Source organism: Leucopleurus acutus (assembly GCF_964270905.1).
Source record: "Leucopleurus acutus genome assembly, chromosome: 3".
Lineage (NCBI taxonomy): Eukaryota > Metazoa > Chordata > Mammalia > Artiodactyla > Delphinidae > Leucopleurus > Leucopleurus acutus.
The window spans coordinates 127182262-127203291 of NC_139145.1; the positions used below are offsets into that span (position 1 = coordinate 127182262).

The 21030-nt window shown below is 39.6% G+C and overlaps 1 protein-coding gene across 1 annotated transcript in view; it reads right to left on the reverse strand.

Annotated features, from left to right (window-relative positions):
• The window catches only part of IPO11 (importin 11), a 216301-nt gene extending 195626 nt beyond the window's left edge, over positions 1–20675 (reverse strand). The window contains exon 1 of the mRNA XM_082837371.1: positions 20527–20675. The gene's annotated coding sequence lies outside the window, so the exon portion shown is untranslated. The remainder of the gene's footprint in view (positions 1–20526) is intronic.
• Positions 20676–21030: the final 355 nt, after the last annotated feature.

Here is a 21030-nt window from a genome sequence, read left to right on the forward strand (position 1 = left end):
CCATACTTAATGGTGAGAAACTCAAAGCCTTCCCACTAAGATCAGGTACAAAGAAAGGATGACCCTTCTCAACACTCCTTTTCCACATGGAACTAGAAGTCCTTGGTCATGCAATAAGGTAAGAAAAGAAAATAAACGGTATACATATCAGGAAGGAAGACATAACTCTCTCTCTGTTCAGAAGTGACATGATCATCTATGTAGAAATCTGAAAGAATCAACCAAAAACTTCCTGGAACTAATAGGCAATTTATAGCAAAGTTGTGGGATACAAGGTTAATAGACAAAAGTCAAATGCTTTCCTATATACCATCAATGAACAAGTGGAAATGAAAATTAAAAACACATTAAAATCATTTACATTAGCACCCCTAAAAATGAAATACTTACGTATAAATCTAACAAAATATGTACAAGATCTATATGAGGAAAACCACAAAATACCAATGAAATGAAGGAACTAAATAAATATTGAATAGATATTCCACGTTTATAGATAGAAAGACTCAACATTGTCAAGATGTCACTTCTTCTCAACCTGATCTGTGGATTCAATGCAATTCCAATCAAAATCCCAACAAGTTAACTTACAGATATGAACAATCTGATTCTAATGTTTACATGTAGAAACAAAAGACATGGATTAGCCAATACAATATTGAAGAACAAACTGGGAGGACTGACACTACCCACTTCAAGACTTATTATAAAGCTACATGAATCAGGAGAGTGATACTGGTGAAGGGCAGACAAACTGATCAATGGAACAGATTTGAAAGCCCAGAAATAGACGCCCATAAATATAGCCAACTGATCTTTGACAAAGGAGCAAAGGTAGTACAATAGAGGAAAGATAGGCTCTTCAACAAATGGTGCAGGAACAAATGAACATCCATGCAAAACAAAATGAATCTAAACCCAGACTTTACACCCTTCACAAAAATTAACTCAAAATGGATCATAAACCAAAATTTAAAACATAAAACTAAAAGACTCCTAGAAAATAACATAGGAGAAAACCTAGATGACCTTGGGTATAGGGATTTCTTTTTAGATTCAACACCAAAGACACAATCCATGAAAGAAATAATTGATAAGCTGGACTTTACTAAAATTTAAAACTTCTGCTCTGCAAAAGACAATGTCAAGAGAATGAGAAGAGAACCCACAGACTGAGAGAAAATATGTACAAAAGACACATCTGATAATGAACTGTTACCCAAAATATAAAAAGAACTCTTAAAACTCAACAACAAGAAAACAACCCGATTAAAACATATCAGTCAAAGACCTTAACAGACACCTTACCAAAGAAGATATACAGATGTCAAAATAAGCATATGAGAGGATGCTCCCCATTATATGTCATCAGGGAAATACAAATGAAAATGACGATGAGATACCACTACATACCTTTTAGAATGGCCAAATGCTAGCAAGAACGTGCAGCAACAGGAACTCTCAGACATTGCTGGTGGAAGTACAAAATGGTATAGCCACTTTTGGAAGACTGTTTGGTGGTTTCTTACAAAACTAAACATACTCTTACTATAAAATCCAGCCATCGCATTCGATGGTACCTACTCAAAGGAGATGAAAACTTTATGTCCACACAAAAACCTGCACATACATATTTATAGCAGCTTTATTCATAACTGCCAAGACCTGGAAGTAACCAAGATGGCCTCTAGTAGGTGAATGGATAAACAAACTGTGGTATATCCAGACAATAGAATATTATTCAATGCTACAAAGAAATGATCTATCAAGCCATAAAAAGGGATTGGGGAAAAATGTGGAATGACTTCAGTTTGAGGTGATGAAGTGTTTTAAAATCGACTGTAGGGCTTCCCTGGTGGTGCAGTGGTTGGGAGTCCGCCTGCCGATGCAGGGGACGCAGGTTCGTGCCCCGGTCCGGGAGGATCCCACATGCTGCGGAGCGGCTGGGCCCGTGAGCCATGGCCGCTGAGCCTGCGCGTCCGGAGCCTGTGCTCCGCAATGGGAGAGGCCACAACAGTGAGAGGCCCGCGTACAGCACAAAAAAAAAAAAAAAATCGATTGTAGTGATGATCACACAACTCTGTGAATATACTAAAACTCACTGAATTGTACATTTGCAGTGGGTGAATTGTATGGTCTGTGAATTATATCTTAATAAAGCTGTTATTTTCTTTTAAGTGCTCTGACTGTGTAAATGCCAAAGTTAGCAAGAGACCAGGAAAAGCTGAAGAAATGAAAAATGTGGCTAGAGTAACAACAACAAGTGATGTTAACTGAGAGCAAGGAAGAGCACTTGTTTAAGAAACTAAAGCAAGATGAAAGGACAAAAGACTTCTGACATAAGCCAGAAGGTTCCAAAGATGCTAGTCCTATTCAAATTCACACTGTACCATTTGGATTCATTTCAGTTTCTCAACAGAGACTGCTTGGCAGGAAAATTCTTCTCTGTGCATGCATTATAGGTTGTTTAGTATCCCTGCATAGTATATGTAAATAACACTTCCTAGGAATTGTTTTGACTCAAGATGCTTCCATATATCTCCAAATACCTTCAACTCAAAGAACCACGAGGGCTATGGAAGCATTCCCTGAGACATCATGCAGACTGTCAAAGACTGGTCTATTCTGGAATAAAAGATACACACTAAAACATACAGAACAAGGAGGAGAGGAGATATTCCCTTGCCTTCTCTTCTCTACTCCTAAAATATTCTACCTACTCAAGAGTTTCAAAGGACTTACAAACTCCTGCTTGGTGGTAGAAACTCAAGCTTAACTCCTAAACCAATCAGGATTTAAAAAATACTCTTACTCTATTTTGTAATTAGAGGAATATCTATAATGTCAAATAAAAAATACCACATAAACATAATAAAGCTATACAAATATAAAAATGCCTAAGAATAAAAGACAAGCAGGAAACATAAGATTATAAAGTGTTGTGCTAAGGTAGTCCTAGGAGTTATGGGGATTCTAATAGTCTACACATTTTACATTTACGATGAAAAAACATTTTTTTTAAAAGGCCAAGAATTTTCACTTTACACCTACTCTAAATTTCCATGGGAATATTTGCTTGATTTCTCTTCTGTAATCCTAAAACTTATTCAAACTCCTCAAGAGTTTCAAATCATCATGTATTTCTCTTGTCCAGCACACACCAAGAAATCATGGTAATATATTATATATACACATTTAAGTAGATAATGTAGTCAATAACTGCACTCTCATCATAAACATTCAGGACTTGGTTTTCAGTAGCAAGAGTTGATAAGCAACAGTTCTGCCATATTACCTGGATTTGTGATGGCAATATTTACCAAAAGACATCTTCCTCATGCAGGGGACTCTGAGTCTTATATTCTAACAGCAGTTTTACCTACAAATATTCGTCTCTAAAAATTCTTACTGTGTGACATTCATAAAAACAAAACTTTAAAACATTTAACAGTCTAAGAAAAATGAAACTAAGAAAAAAAATTCTGATTTATTATTTACTTTCCTTTAAGCTTCACATACATATATACTGTACACTTCCATGATATAAAAGGAAAACAAATGTGTTTGTTAGCAATATCGTGTTTATCTTTAATTTCACTTCCAAGTATTTTCCATGAAAGGTTCCACATCAACTTGTTCCTTTACAAGATAACATCCTACTAGATCTACTATTTCTAAAGATGTAGAAATAAACTGATTAATCTGCAGTGCCACCTGATGGTAAGAAGTAAGTAGCACATCCCAAAGAGTGTGTTCTAAGCATCCTCGTCCCATCAACGACAGGGGAAGAGAAGGACACTGGAATTCTCAGTGACCACTTGGCCAGGAAAACCATCTGCAAAGTGACAGGACAAACTTACAGCAAGTGTTTTCAGGGTTCAGGAAGTTAGGGCAAAGAATGCTGAGAAAAGCACTCCTGAGGGAAAGAAATGAATGGGAGACTAAAGAATAATGTAATACAAGATGGGATTGAAAACATGAAAATGAAAACTTCACAGAGGCAAAACATGACAACAACTTTACAGCACTGTCTCTAATTCTGTACTTAAATAATGCATCATTAAAACTACTCTCAGAAGATGGCGGAAGAGTAAGACGCGGAGATCACCTTCCTCCCCACAGATACACCAGAAATACATCTACACGTGGAACAACTCCTACAGAACACCTACTGAACGCTGGCAGAAGACCTCAGACCTCCCAAAAGGCAAGAAACCCCCCCCCCCACATACCTGGGTAGGGCAAAAGAAAAAAGAATAAACAGAGACAAAAGGATAGGGACGGGACCTGCAACAGTGGGAGGGAGCTGTGAAGGAGGAAAACTGTCCACACACTAGGAAGCCCCTTCGCGGGCGGAGACTGCGGGTGGCGGAGGGGGGGAGCTTCGGCGCCGCGGAGGACAGCACAGCAACAGGGGTGCGGAGGCCAAAGCAGAGAGATTCCCGCACAGAGGATCAGGGCGAACAGGCACTCACCAGCCCGAGTGGCTTGTCTGCTCCCCCGCCGGAGCGGGCGGGGCTGGGAGCTGAGGCTCGGGCATTGGTCAGATCCCAGGGAGAGGACTGGGGTTGGCGGCGTGAACACAGCCTGCAGGGGGTTGGTGCACCACAGCTAGCCGGGAGGGAGTCCGGGGAAAAGTCTGGACCTGCCTAAGAGGCAACAGACTTTTTCTTCCCTCTTTATTTCCTGGTGCGCGAGGAGAGGGGATTAAGAAGGCTGCTTAAAGGAGCTCCAGAGACAGGCGCGAGCCGCGGCTAAAAGCGCGGACCCCAGAGACAGACATGAGACGCTAAGGCTGCCGCTGCCGCCACCAAGAAGCCTGTGTGCGAGCACAGGTCACTATCCACACCCCCCTTCCAGGGAGCCTGTGCAGCCCGCCACTGCCATGGTCCTGGGATCCAGGGACAACTTTCCTGGGAGAACGCACGGCGCGCGTGAGGCTGGTGCAACATCACGCCGGCCTCCGCCGCCACTCCGTGACCCTCCCTACCCCCGGCCTGAGTGAGCCAGAGCCTCCGAATCAGCGGCTCCTTTAACCCCATCCTGTCTGAGCGAAGAACAGACGCCCTCCCGGTGACCTACACGCACAGGCGGGGCCAAGTCCAAAGCTGAGCCCCTGGGAGCTGTGAGAACAAAGAAGGGAAAGGGAAATCTCGCCCAGCAGCCTCAGGAGCAGCGGATTAAAGCTCCACAATCAATTTGATGTACCCTGCAGCTGTGGAATACATGAATAGACAACGATTCATCCCAAATTAAGGAGGTGGACTTCGAGAGTAAGATTTATTATTTTTTCCCCTTTTCCTTTTTTTATGAGTGTGTATGTGTATGCCTCTGTGTGAGATTTTGTCTGTAGAGCTTTGCTTCCACCATTTGTCCGAGGGTTCTATCCGTCCGCTTCTTTTTTCAATTCTTTTCTTAATAATTAATTTTATTTTAATAACTTTATTTTATTTTACTTTATCTTCGTTCTTTCTTTCCTTTCTTCCCTCCTTTAGACAACGAATCATCCCAAATTGAGTAGGTGGACTTTGAGAGCAAGATTTATGATTTTTTCCCCTTTTCCTCTTTTTGTGAGTGTGTATGTGTATGCTTCTGTGTGAGATTTTGTCTGTAGAGCTTTGCTTCCACCATTTGTTCCAGGGTTCTATCCATACATTTTTTTGTTTTTTGGTTTTCTTTTCTTCTTAATAATTATTTTTTATTTTAATAACTTTATTATATTTTATCTTACTTTATTTTACTTTATCGTCTTTCTTTCTTTTTTTCCTTCCTTCCCTCCTTCCTCCCTCCCTCCTTCCTTTCTTTCTTTCTTCTAATTCTTTCTTTCTACTTTTCCTCCCTTTTCTTCTGAGCCGTGTGGATGAAAGGCTCTTGGTGCTGCACCCAGGAGTTAGTGCTGTGCCTCTGAGGTGGGAGAGCCAACTTCAGGACACTAGTCCACAAAAGACCTCCCGGCTGCACATAATATCAAACGGCAAAAATCTCCCAGAGATCTCCATCTCAACACCAGCACCCAGCTTCACTCAACGACCAGCAAGCTACAGTGCTGGACATCCTATGCCAAACAACTAGCAACACAGGAACACAACCCCACCCATTGCAGAGATGCTACCCAAAATCATAATAAGTCGACAGACACTGCAAAACACACCACCAGACGTGGACCTGCCCACCAGAAAGACAAGATCCAGCCTCATCCACCAGAACACAGGCACTAGTCCCCTCCACCAGGAAGCCTATACAACCCACTGAACCACCCTTAGCCACTGGGGACAGACACAAAAAAACAACAGGAACTACGAACCTGCAGCCTGCAAAAAGGAGACCCCAAACACAGTAAGCAAAATGAGAAGACAGAAAAACACACAGCAGATGAAGGAGCAAGATAAAAACCCACGAGACCTAACAAATGAAGAGGAAATAAGCAGTCTACCTGAAAAAGAATTCAGAATAATGATAGTAAAGATGATCCAAAATCTTGGAAATAGAATAGACAACATGCAAGAAACATTTAACAAGGACCTAGAAGAACTAAAGATGAAACAACAATGATGAATAACACAATAAATGAAATGAAAAATACTCTAGATGGGATCAATAGCAGAATAACTGAGGCAGAAGAATGGATAAGTGACCTGGAAGATAAAATAGTGGAAATAACTAATGCAGAGCAGAATATAGAGAAAGGAATGAAAAGAATAGAGGACAGTCTCAGAGACTTCTGGGACAACACTAAATGCACCAACATTCGAATTATAGGGGTTCCAGAAGAAGAAGAGAAAAAGAAAGGGACTGAGAAAAATATTTGAAGAGATCAGAGTTGAAAACTTCCCTAACATGGGAAAGGAAATAGTTAATCAAGTCCAGGAAGCACAGAGAGTCCCATACAGGATAAATCCAAGGAGAAATACACCAAGACACATATTAATCAAACTGTCAAAAATTAAATACAAAGAAAACATATTAAAAGCAGCAAGGGAAAAACAACAAATAACACACAAGGGAATCCCCATAAGGTTAACAACTGATCTTTTAGCAGAAACTCTGCAAGCCAGAAGGGACTGGCAGGATATATTGAAAGTGATGAAGGAGAAAAACCTGCAACCAAGATTACTCTACCCAGCAAGGATCTGATTCAGATTTGATGGAGGAATTAAAACCTTTACAGACAAGCAAAAGCTAAGAGAGTTCAGCACCACCAAACCAGCTCTACAACAACTGCTAAAGGAACTTCTCTAGGCAAGAAACACAAAAGAAGGAAAAGACCTACAATAACGAACCCAAAACAATTAAGAAAATGGGAACAGGAACATAAATATCGATAATTACCTTAAACGTAAATGGACTAAATGCTCCCACCAAAAAACACAGATTGGCTGAATGGATACAAAATCAAGACACATATATCTGCTGTCTACAAGAGACCCACTTCAGACCTAGAAACACATACATAAAGTAAGGGTATGGAAAAAGATATTTCATGCAAACGGAAACCAAAAGAAAGCTGGAGTAGCAATTCTCGTATCAGACAAAATAGACTTTAAAATAAAGACTATTAGAAGAGACAAAGAAGGACACTACATAATGATCAAGGGATCGATCCAAGAAGAAGATATAACAGTTGTAAATATTTATGCACCCAACATAGGAGCGCCTCAATACATAAGGCAAATACTAACAGCCATAAAAGGAAAAATCGACAGTAACACATTCATAGTAGGGGACTTCAACACCCCACTTTCATCAATGGACAGATCATCCAAAATGAAAATAAATAAGGAAACACAAGCTTTAAATGACACATTAAACAAGATGGACTTAATTGATATTTATAGGACATTCCATCCAAAAACAACAGAATACATATTTTTCTCTAGTGCTCATGGAACATTCTCCAGGATAGATCATATCTTGGGTCACAAATCAAGCCTTGGTAAATTTAAGAAAATTGAAATTGTATCAAGTATCTTTTCCGACCACAACGCTGTGATACTAGATATCAATTACAGGAAAAGATCTGTAAAAAATACAAACACATGGAGGCTAAACAATACACTACTTAATAACGAAGTGATCACTGAAGAAATCAAAGAGGAAATCACAAAATACCTAGAAACAAATGACAGTGGAGACACGACAACCCAAAATCTATGGGATGCAGCAAAAGCAGTTCTAAGAGGGAAGTTTATAGCAATACAATCCTACCTTATGAAACAGGAAACATCTTGAATAAACAACCTAACCTTGCACCTAAAGCAATTAGAGAAAGAAGAACAAAAAAACCCCAAAGTTAGCAGAAGGAAAGAAATCATAAAAATCAGATTAGAAATAAATGAAAAAGAAATGATGGAAACGATAGCAAAGATCAATAAAACTAAAAGCTGGTTCTTTGAGAAGATAAACAAAATTGATAAACCATTAGCCAGACTCATCAAGAAAAAAAGGGAGAAGACTGAAATCAATCGAATTAGAAATGAAAAAGGAGAAGTAACAACTGACACTGCAGAAATACAAAAGATCATGAGAGATTACTACAAGCAGCTCTATGCCAATAAAATGGACAACCTGGAAGGAATGGACAAATTCTTAGAAAGGCACAACCTGCCAATACTGAATCAGGAAGAAATAGAAAATATGAACAGACCAATCACAAGCACTGAAATTGAAACTGTTATTAAAAATCTTCCAACAAACAAAAGCCCAGGACCAGATGGCTTCACAGGCGAATTCTATCAAACATTTAGAGAAGAGCTAACACCTACCCTTTTCAAAGTCTTCCAAAATGCAGCAGAGGGGGGAACACTCCCCAACTCATTCTACGAGGCCACCATCACCCTGATACCGAAACCAGACAAGGATGTCACAAAGAAAGAAAACTACAGGCCAATATCATTGATGAACATAGATGCAAAAATCCGCAACAAAATACTAGCAAACAGAATCCAACAGCACATTAAACGGATCATACACCATGATCAAGTGGGGTTTATTCCAGGAATGCAAGGATTCTTCAATATACGCAAATCAATCAACGTGATACACCATATTAACAAATTGAAGGAGAAAAACCACATGATCATCTCAGTAGATGCAGAGAAAGCTTTTGACAAAATTCACCACCCATTTATGATAAAAACCCTGCAGAAAGTAGGCACAGAGGGAATTTTCCTCAACATAATAAGGGCCATATACGACAAACCCACAGCCAACATTGTCCTCAATGGTGAAAAACTGAAAGCATTTCCACTAAGATCAGGAACAAGACAAGGCTGCCCACTCTCACCACTCTTATTCAACATAGTTTTGGAAGTTTTAGCCACAGCAATCAGAGAAGAAAAGGAAATAAAAAGAATCCAAATCGGAAAAGAAGAAATAAAGCTGTCACTATTTGCAGATGACATGATACTATACATAGAGAATCCTAAAGATGCTACCAGAAACCTACTAGAGCTAATCAATGAATTTGGTAAAGTAGCAGGATACAAAATTAGTGCACAGAAATCTCTGGCATTCCTATACACTAACAATGAAAAATCTGAAGGAGAAATTAAGGAAACACTCCCATTAACCATTGCAACAAAAAGAATAATATACCTAGGAATAAATCTACCTAAGGAGACAAAAGACCTGTATGCAAAAAACTATAAGACACTGATGAAAGAAATGAAGGATGATACAAACGGATGGAGAGATATACCATGTTCTTGGTTTGGAAGAATCAACATTGCAAAAATGACTATACTACCCAAAGCAATCTACATAGTCAGTGCAATCTCTATCAAACTACCAATGGCATTTTTTACAGAACTAGAACAAAAAATTTCACAATTTGTATGGAACACAAAAGACCTCGAATAGCCAGAACAATCTTGAGAAAAAAAAATGGAGCTGGAGGAATCAAGCTCCCTGACTTCAGACTATACTACAAAGCTACAGTAATCAAGACAGTACGGTACTGGCACAAAAACAGAAATATAGATCAATGGAACAGGACAGAAAGCCCAGAGATAAACCCACGCACATATGGTCACCTTATCTTTGATAAAGGAGGCAGGAATGTACAGTGGAGAAAGGACAGCGTCTTCAATAAGTGGTGCTGGGAAAACTGGACAGCTACATGTAAAAGTATGAGATTAGATCACTCCCTAACATCATACACAAAAATAAACTCAAAATGGATTAAAGACCTAAATGTAAGGCCAGAAACTATCAAACTCTTAGAGGAAAACATAGGCAGGACACTCTATGACATAAATCACAGCAAGCTCCTTTTAGACCCACCTCCTAGAGAAATGGAAATAAAAACAAAAATAAACAAATGGGACCTAATGAAACTTAAAAGCTTTTGCACAGCAAAGGAAACCATAAACAAGACCAAAAGACAACCCTCAGAATGGGAGAAAATATTTGCAAATGAAGCAACTGACAAAGGATTAATCTCCAAAATTTATAAGCAGCTCATGCAGCTTAATATAAAAACAAACAAACAACCCAATCCAAAAATGGGCAGAAGACCTAAACAGACATTTCTCCAAAGAAGATGTACAGACTGCCAAAAAACACATGAAAGAATGCTCAACATCACTAATCATTAGAGAAATGCAAATCAAAACTACAATGAGATATCATCTCACACCAGTCAGAATGGCCATCATCAAAAAATCTAGAAACAATAAATGCTGGAGAGGGTGTGGAGAAAAGGGAACCCTCTTACACTGTTGGTGGGAATGTAAATTGATACAGCCACTGTGGAGAACAGTATGGAGGTTCCTTAAAACACTACAAGTAGAACTACCATATGACCCAGCAATCCCACTACTGGGCATATACCCTGAGAAAACCATAATTCAAAAAGAATCATGTACCAAAATGTTCATTGCAGCTCTATTTACAATAGCCCAGAGATGGAAACAACCTAAGTGTCCATCATCGGATCAATGGATAAAGAAGATGTGGCACATATATACAATGGAATATTACTCAGCCATAAAAAGAAACGAAATTGAGCTATTTGTAATGAGGTGGATAGACCTAGAGTCTGTCATACAGAGTGAAGTAAGTCAGAAAGAGAGAGACAAATACCATATGCTAACACATATATATGGAATTTAAGGAAAAAAAATGTCATGAAGAAACAGGGTAAAACAGGTATAAAGACACAGACTTACTAGAGAATGGACTTGAGGATATGGGGAGGGGGAAGGGTAAGGTGTGACAAAGCGAGAGAGAGGCATGGACATATATACACTACCAAACATAAGGTAGATAGCTAGTGGGAAGCAGCCGCATAGCACAGGGAGATCAGCTCGGTGCTTTCTGACCGCCTGGAGGGGTGGGATAGGGTGGGTGGGTGGGAGGGAGACGCAAGCGAGAAGAGATATGGGAACATATGTATATATATAACTGATTCATTTTGTTGTGAAGCTGAAACTAACACACCATTGTAAAGCAATTATACTCCAGTAAAAAAAAATATTATACACACAAAAAAATATATATATATAGAAAAATCTATAGTATTTTACTAAATTTATTTTACTAAAGAGACTATAGTATTTTACTATAGCCTGTTAATGGTGATTACATTAAAATAACAATGTTTGAAAAAAAAAAAAAACTACTCTCTTCTTGGGAATTCCCTGGCAGTCCAGTGGTTAGGAGTCTGCATTTTCACTGCCAAAGGCCCGGGTTCAATTCCTGGTTGGGGAACTAAGATCCCACAAGCCGTGCAGTGTAGCCAAAAAAAAACAAAAGGAAGATTAAAAATACTCTCTTCAGGACTTCCCTGATGGTGCAGTGGTTAAGAATCTGCCTGTCAATGCAGGGGACATAGGTTCGAGCCCTGGTCCAGGAAGATCCACATGCCGCAAAGCAACTAAGCCCATGCACCACAACTACTGAGCCTGTGCTCTAGGGCCCACAAGTCACAACTACTGAGCCTGCGTGCCACAACTACTGAATCCTGCACGCCTAGAGCCCATGCTCCGCAACAAGAGAAGCCACTGCAGTGAGAAGCCCGTGCACCACAACGAAGAGTAGCCACCACTCGCCACAACTAGAGAAAGGCTGTGCGGCAGCAACAAAGACCCAATGCAGCCAAAAATAAATAAATAAATTTATTAGAAACAAAAAATACTCTCTTCTCTAGCAAAAGAAAATGTGAGATGAAGACATAAATATGTTTGAGCTTTACACAAAATAAATATGACAGATCTTAAGAAAATGTAATATTCATAAGCAATATTGTAGCATAAAGGACACTGAGAAACTGTAGAACAGAACAGGCAGAGTGATATGAGGAGCAGGATGAAATCACCTAAGGAGAAAAACATGCAGTAGTTTGACAGAAGGACATTTGACAGAAGGACAAATATTCAGAAAGAGGAAGAAAAGCCAGATACAAGCCATTGAGACAGTGGCATAAGAACCTGAAAGCTCCAAATTTCCTCCTGGAAGAACAGGTACTGGGCGAATAAAAACTTGAATGGCGAGTAGCCCTTTTGGTGAAATGTATAAGCAATATAGTACTTACCATGAATCACTGGAACATTTCTTACAGAGAGATGTGAGGAAGATGTCATTTTTTCAAAGATAGTTAAATTCCTGCAAGTCAAATCATGATCTATAGCCCAAGTCTACGAAAAGAACAGTAAGAGGCAGAAAACATTCTTGAGGAATTATGGATAGGAAATATTACAAAACTGCCTGGAGTCAAAAGCAAACTAGAGAAAGACAATGTGTCAAAGACAAGAAAGAAATGAATTTCTGTGAAGACCAGGGGAAGAGTTCAAACTCTGAGAAACAGAAATCTTAAAGCAGTTTGCCAAAAAAAAGTTAAACCTGAAAATGACCAAGCTTCTAGACAGCACGACCAATGTAGTTAGAGCGGAAGTAGGTGGAGGTAAGATGAAATAAAATTGACCATGAGCTGACAACTGTTAAACCTGGGTGGTGAGTAGATAAGGGCTCATGATACAATTCTGTCTATTTTTGTGTATGTTTTTTAAAGTGGCAGCTAATGGACCATGATACAGAGAATACTAAAGCTGCTGACATCAGCCGCTCTGGAAATCTTTAAATGCACTAGATAGTAAAGCACTCCTTCCTCCACACCACTCTTCTACATAGAACATACTTCTGTTATTACATCTATTTCCTTTTGAGTCCCATCTACAAAATCACGAGCTACTTAAAGGCAAATATTGTGTCTTATTCATCTATACATGCGAGCACCTAATACAGTGTCAGGGCTATAGCAAATGCTCAGTAAATGTTTGATGAACTGAACAAAGCAATAATGTGATTGTAACTTCTAAGAGCGGAAGGCAGGCTTTTAGAAATGATGAAAAAGAGGTCAAAGAAACAACAATATTTCTGGAAGTACAGAAATTATATCACAGTAAAGAGAGAAATATCTATAAAAGATACTACGAAAGTAAACAGTATGCTGAAGAGCTAAAAAAAAAATTGAAGGAAGGAATAAATGAATGAATAATTCGCTCAGTATCTTCACCTACTGAAATGAGGCACATTGAGCCAATAAAATTTAACAATGCTTTTCACTGGGAATATCTAACATCCTCTGTTCTAATCCTGTTCTCTCAATCAGGTTTCTGATACTTATTGGCCTGTCATTAGACTTTTCCACATTCATTCATTCATTCAAATATTTATTGAACACCTACAATGCCAGACATTATTCTAGGCACTTAAGATACATCAATGAACTAAAAAGACAAAAAATCTCTGCTCTCATGGAGAGTATATGCTAGTGGGTGGAGAGAGAGAAGTAAATTATACAGTATGTATAATTTACATACAGTATACAGTGCCAGAAGACGGCTGTGAAACAAATCCTGTCCAATAAACCCAAGTATTCATGTCGTACTGGGGGTTTTTAGTAAAATGGCATTGATAAACTTCAATAAGTCTCTTGCCTGTTTGGTATACACGAGAGTCCCCCATGACTGAACACCTCCTCATAGGAAAAGTTAAGGAGCTTATCCTAAACAATAGTGACACCCACCAAGGTAGTGTCAGCAGTGAGGCCGCAACTAGTGTCACCACCAACTTCTCTGACATCTCTTTAGGTGAAAGAAAAAAATATACAACTGTATAAAAACTATTAAAGAACAGCAATTATGCTTACTGGTTTTAAAGTTCCTTCTCTGATGTCAAAGAAATAGGAAGGAAAAGCTGTACACTTGATTTTGGGAAGATACTGTTCTTTGAATGGCAGTAATAGCACAGCCTAAATTTAACAGACCATAACTGACCAAATTTTAGTCAAAACTTTTTGCTAGCTGTTAAGGGATCATCAGTCCTCTCCAAATATACATATCTTTGATTAGTTTCCAATTACTGATCCAGGATATCATACAACTCGTCTTAGAAGAATCTCATTCTTGTTGTGAGAGTTCAGCCTAAGGACTCACTTGAATTTATAAAAATTCACTCATTAAAACATGTATAGGGCTTCCCTGGTGGTGCAGTGGTTGAGAGTCCACCTGTTGATGCAGGGGACACGGGTTCGTGCCCTGGTCCAGGAAGATCCCACATGCCGCGGAGTGGCTGGGTCCGTGAGCCATGGCCGCTGAGCCTGCGTGTCCGGAGCCTGTGCTCCACAACGGGAGAGGCCACAACAGTGACAGGCCCGCGTACCGCAAAAAAAAAAAAAATATGTATAGGCTGTATGCCAGTAACACCCTAAAATTAGAAACTGTTCTACATTTTATCATTAGAATTATGTTCTGAGTCATTAGAATAATTTTCTATCACCTTAGAGCCATCCACATCAGTTCTCTAAACAGTAAGTATATCTAATTTAAGCATTTTGTTTTACTGACCAAGAAACTGTGTCCTAAAAAGGCTGAAGAGAAAAATTGTGACTCTTGTACAGTCACACACAGGCAAATTGGTGACATTTCTGGAAACCTAGAATTCAAGTCTCCTATCCCAACCCAACACTCTCTATTGACTACCACATTTTTCCTTTAGATCACAGCGTTGTCAAATACCAATGAAATTAACCGGCTTCTAAAAATCTTTAGACCTGAGAACCAAAATACAATATCAAGACTAGAGCTTATCTTCCTGATAAATTTTGTTACAGCAAAACTGAAAACCAAAATTTAAAAAATCTTTAGACCTGACAACCAAAATATAGTATCAAAAGACTAGAGTTTATATTCCTGATAAATTTTACTATAGCAAAATTGAAAACCAAAATTAAAAGTCAATGAAAATACCATACACAAAGTTAACAAGATTTATCAGGAATTTTTTTTTAAAGAGGTATTACTTTATCATCATCAGATTGGCAAAAATTACAAATTCTGAAAATATTCAGTGCTGGCAAGAATGTATGTAAATAGAAACCTTTATGCACTGCTGCTAGGAGTATACATTAGTAAAACCACTTTGGAGAGCAATCTTGTCATCATGAATGAAATGTGCTTGTGTGTGTGGGTACATTCTATGATCAGGTAATATCCTATGACCCAGCAGTTCCACACTTGGTACTATAACTAAAGAAACTCCTGCATAGGCATACAAGGAAGAGACAAGGATAAGGGTGTTTGTCTTGGAGTTGTCTACAGTAAGAGAGAGCTAGAGACAATATGCTGTCCACCGTTAGTGGAACAGATACATAAAATATATCTTCTCCTCCCCTTGCAGAATATGTTCCCTCTGGCTGCAAATCTCCTGCCTCTAGATATCTGCATGTCTTGCTCTTTAGCTTCAATCCAGTTTCTGCTCAAATTGTCAACTAATCAAATAAGTCTTCCCTGACTGCCCAATCTAAAATATCTTACCTTTCAATCCAGAATCTCTCTAGTCCAGATATCCTTCCTTCTATTTTCTAATCTTCCATTTTTCTGCATAACACTTTTAACTGTCTGACATTCTAATACACATGCGTTTATTGTTCAGAATCCCAATTAGAATGTAAAATCCAGACACCAGAAGATTTGTTCAAAGGAATATCACCAGAATCTAGAATTAGTACCTGGCACATATAAAGTGATTAATAAATATTTGTTCAACAAATGAATTCAATGACTACATCCCAATCTCCGCTTATAGCTGTGTAAAGTCACATAAATGAACCCAAGTCTCTAACTTTTCAAACCCACTCACAGTATATAACCTGAGTGGTTATATAACCTCCAGAGTATATAACATTCCACATTTTTTTCAACTCCCTGGCAATTCAATTTGCATTCACAGTATTCAGCAATGAAGCAGCTTCTCATGGCCAGGCACTACTCTGAGAAATAAATAAGGGAGTCTTTGCATTCAAGTCTAGAGAGGAAAAAAGACAATTACAATATAGTATAAGCGCTATGATAAGCTGTTATGGAAGGAGGTCAGAAGATGACCTAACTCACCCTAGGAAGGCTGGGGAGGGCTTCCCAGAGGGGAGCAAGGCAGCATTTGTGCTGAGTAGAAGTTATCCAGATGAGCACATTATGGTTATTTGTCAGATAGGTGATGGCTACATTCTAGGCAGAAGACACACAACATAAAAGTGCCTCAATTTTAAAAAACATCCTAACACTTTTGAAGAACTGTAAACAATTCAGCATGACAAAACAATGTGACGCAGGAAATAACAGAAGGTGAAAGCAAAAACAAGCAAGGCTCAAATCATTAACATCCCTATTTCCAAGGCTTGGTAGTTTGGATTTTTATCTGAAAGTCTGCATAGAAGGATTGCAGAATAACAGCACCATCTGCCTACAGAAAAAGGAAAGGTACAGAGGGATGGTATGCATTCTCAGAAGCATGGAAATTATTTAGAAGGTTTACATAGAAGTCCAGATAATAATGATAATCTGAACCAAGGCAGTAGCCACAGAGAAAAAGTAGATGAAAGAGGTAAAACAAGATTTGGTAAACAGTAATATAGTTAAGTGTGGGAAGGTTAGCACATAAGGGTAATAACAGGGAAGAGTTAAGATTCTAGTGTCTCTGACTGAGTGATGAGCTGCATGCACGAATCACAGGAAGAAGAGAAGCAACTTCAGAAAGGGTGAGATACATAATTTTTTTGACATGAGTTTAAAGTATCTTAATACAACCACAATGTATCAGAGTTGATCTGTGCTAAACAGATCTGGGAGTCATCAAAATAGATATAGAAGTTGAACTCATAAAGGATGAAAGCCTTCAAGGAGAGTAGGCAGAGGCAGAAGAGAGGAGAAGATAGTAGACAGACTGAAATGAATATTTAAAGTGGCCAGAGTGGCCAGAGAAGAGAGAAAAATATAAGGAAAGACTGACCAAGACATGGAAGGAACATAAGGAGACTACAGTGTCACAGAAACGTAAGAGAATTTCAAGGAGGACTAGTCAAAATGTTAAATGATTAAAAAGATTCCATTAGATTTCAGAATAAGGAAATCAATAGTGACCATCACCCCATCAAATTCAGTGACTGCAGTGGATTGGCAGACTTCAACACACTGAAAAATAAATAAATAAATAAGAAGGAGGTGGAGAAAATGAACATAGACAACTTTTTCAAGAACCTTAAAGGAAATAATTACAGATAAAATTGAAGAGGAATCTAGAGTGAAAAGAGTGTATTTAAGACAAGTGCATTTAAATCCTGATAAGTCAGTACCAGTTGAGAGTAAAAGGAATAACCAAGTGTTATGGACTAAACTGTATTCCCCAAAATTCATATGTTGGAAGCCCTAACCCTCAGTATCCCCCGTACTGAAGATAAGAATTTTGAAGATGTGATTAAGTTAAAATGAGGCCATCAGAGTGGACTCTCATCCAGTATGACTGGTGTTTTAATGAGAAAAAGAGACACTAGAGGTTCTAGTGCACAAAGGTACAACCATGTAAAGAGGCAGAAAGAGGGCATCTATAACTCAAGGAGAGAGGCCTCAGAAGAAACTATTTCTGCCCTAACCTTAATTGTGGACTTCCAGCCTTCAAAACTGTGAGAAAATAAATTTCTCTTCTTTAAGCCACCCAGTCTCTGCTTTTTGTTATGTCAGCCCCAGCAAACTAATACACCAAGGAAACACTGTCCCTGAGGAGAAAAAACTCGGAACACAATTAGAGATGAACAGATAGAGGTAGACAAGTATGCAGGTGAAAGAGGGCAAAAAGCAATGAAGTTCCCACCAATGTATTGCATTTCCTCTGTGAAGCAGAAGACAACATTATCCAGGAAAGAGTAAGGAAGGAAGGAGGTGGTGGGCTAATAACCACCATGGGAAACAAGAGTAGTTACTAAAGACACAGAGAATTATTAGGCTGCCTTTCCATTAGTCAGTAAATGTTTGTTACCTAGTGTCATTCATGAATGCTTTAGTTCAGTTTCAATACGGTGAACTCTAGCAGTAACTAGTAAAAGAAATGCATTGCAATGAATCAGAACCTGGTTTAAAAATCTAGATAACATGTGACCTTGTGCAAGTCAGTTACCATTCTGGGCCTTAAGTTTCTTCAACCAGACAAACCAGACTTGATAATCAGCATAAGATCACCTCAGATTAAAAATAAGAAGTGCTATAATGTTTATGCAGGTTTGTGCATGACCTTGGTCTTCAACTTTTACCAACCAAAGTAGTGTGTCTCAAGCTGTAATGTACATTCATACCATCTGGAGAGCATGTTAAAATGCAGATTCTGATTCAGTAGACCTGGGGGTAAGCCTGAGATTGTGCATTTCTAACGAACTTCCAGGTGATGCCTACACCATATTTTGAGCTGCAAGGGTGTAGAACACTGATCCAGATCAAGTTCTACAAAGCTTATAATTATCAGCTTATCTGTAATCAGCCTGATATTTAGAAAGCCAAGGAAAAACATTCTAGACTCACACCTGCACGAAATGTCTTGCCATTCCGTGAAACACTCTGAAATTAACTGATAGTCCCCATTTGGTGCAGACAGGAAAAGAAAGGAATCATAGGAAAAGAAAGGAATTGCCATCAATAACACTAAATTAGGAGAAGCCCAAGATTAAATACAAACACACACACGTACACAGATATACAACACAAAGGTTAAAACCTATCTAATCAAATACATTTTCTTTCTCAAAATATGAACATTTCTGGAAAAACACATGTATTTATCTCTAGAAAAATCTTCAGTATACTTTAACTGTCACATGTCTACAAAGATTCTTTTGCATTCTGGTTTGATCCTGAACGCAAACAAATTCTACAGTGTCACAAAACCTAAAGTTGTTTTTTTTTAAACCTAAAGATTTTTATGTTAATTCCCAAAAAATCTTCACCTATTTGTTTAGAACCTCCAATTGTATTATCACAACTAAATTTGTTTGTGTTGAGAATTCTCTTCTGCTTTAGGAAGTGTAACTAGGGCAGAGACAGCCCAGCTGCCTTAGGGCTATAATGTATCGCCACAAATCATTGCTATAATTAAACCGGTTTTTACTATTCCCTGTGCTAGGGGTTACAGGAGGTAAATTCCACAATCTTATCACAACCAACAGGGAGAGATTTTCAATCTAATTTCACAGAAATCTTCTTCAGTGACAAAAGACCTAAGAAAAAATGTCATGAAATGGATGCCTCATATCGTAGAGTCACTCTGCCTTTAACCTGAAACCTCTGTACTGAACAGAGAAGTTTGAAATAACGTGAAAACGAAGTAATGAACTCCCTATCCAAGAAAAAATAAAAAATATTATGGCTGTAAACTACTCTTCCTTATTCCCTTCTGAAGAATCACCAAATCGCAAGGGCACTAGCGCACTACAATCGAGCCCGTTCAAATGGGGTGGGGAGGGGAGATCAACTGCAACCTTGGTACCAGGAGGCAATTTAGCAGTCCTATCTATCTAGCCAAGTCACTCTGAAAAAATAAGACTTCCCTCATTCACCACCATGTCACAAAAGGATTTTTTTTTAAAATGACAAATGCAATGGGCCTCAAAATAGTTTTGCTGAATCACAAATACCCTCAAGTTATAAAGCTGCAGAAGTCGCCGGGCTCGAGCACTGTCGGCCATACCTCAGCAAGTAAGTCCTCTATGAACATGTATAACTTCCTTCACTTGTTCGTTAAAGTCAAGCAAGGGTCTAAATGGTCAATTAAAGCTTTCACAGTATTACTATTAGTAGCAATACTGTGGGTGCAATAACAACATACAGTGGTTTTATACGAAAGATGACCACGTTCTCTGAAAAGTGGCACCACCAATCCCCCAAGGGCAAATGAACCACCCTAACCCGCAACGCAGCCACAATGAGCACCCTACGTCCTCATTCTGACACCCAGTCCCTGCCTCCCCGCGCCCTGATTCCTCCGCGACCATGCTTCCCGCTCCCGGGCTGACTGGGGCAGCCTCGAGCTCCCAGGGGTCCTTGGGGTAACGGAGAGCCAAGCCTGCAGGCCGCCCTTCTCCCGCTAATGCTATGCCTGGCCTCCCACTAGCCACACGTTCTTCCCTCACCTCTCGGGTCTCCGCTGCCCAGCCCACTCCTCCCTTCCGCTCGCCCGCGCTCTGGGGCTCTCAGGCCTGGGCCTCACCGTTTGGTTCGGTCCGGAATGGCCCGACTCTCCCGCTTCCACGCTCCAACACGAAGCGGCGTCAGCTCGTCCTGCGCCCCACGCTTCCAGTCCACACGCCGCCGCCTACTGATGCCGAAAGCCGCTTCTAGTAACGCGCCATGTTCCGCGTCGCGGCTCCAAACGACGCGGGCGCTCGAATACTGCGTCACAGACACCCGGAGCGCGTGGACTAGGCAAAGACAGAAGACGATAGGAGAACGGCGAAAGGAGAGGGAGGAGCTTTCCCTTCGAAACCGAAGGCGCCGGGCATCTAAGGCAGCTCTGTGCGCTTGCGCAGTATAGAGAGCTGGGACCCCCCCCCCCCCACCGGACGCTGAGCGACCTGTAACCATGGAAACCATAGTTCGGCTCTGCCCCACTCCTGGGAAAATCAACTGTCCTGGGTTGACTGAAGCTTAAATCAGAATCATTTTCCCTTTCTTATTCCAGATATCAGCTGCCAAACTGCATTGTTTTACGGAT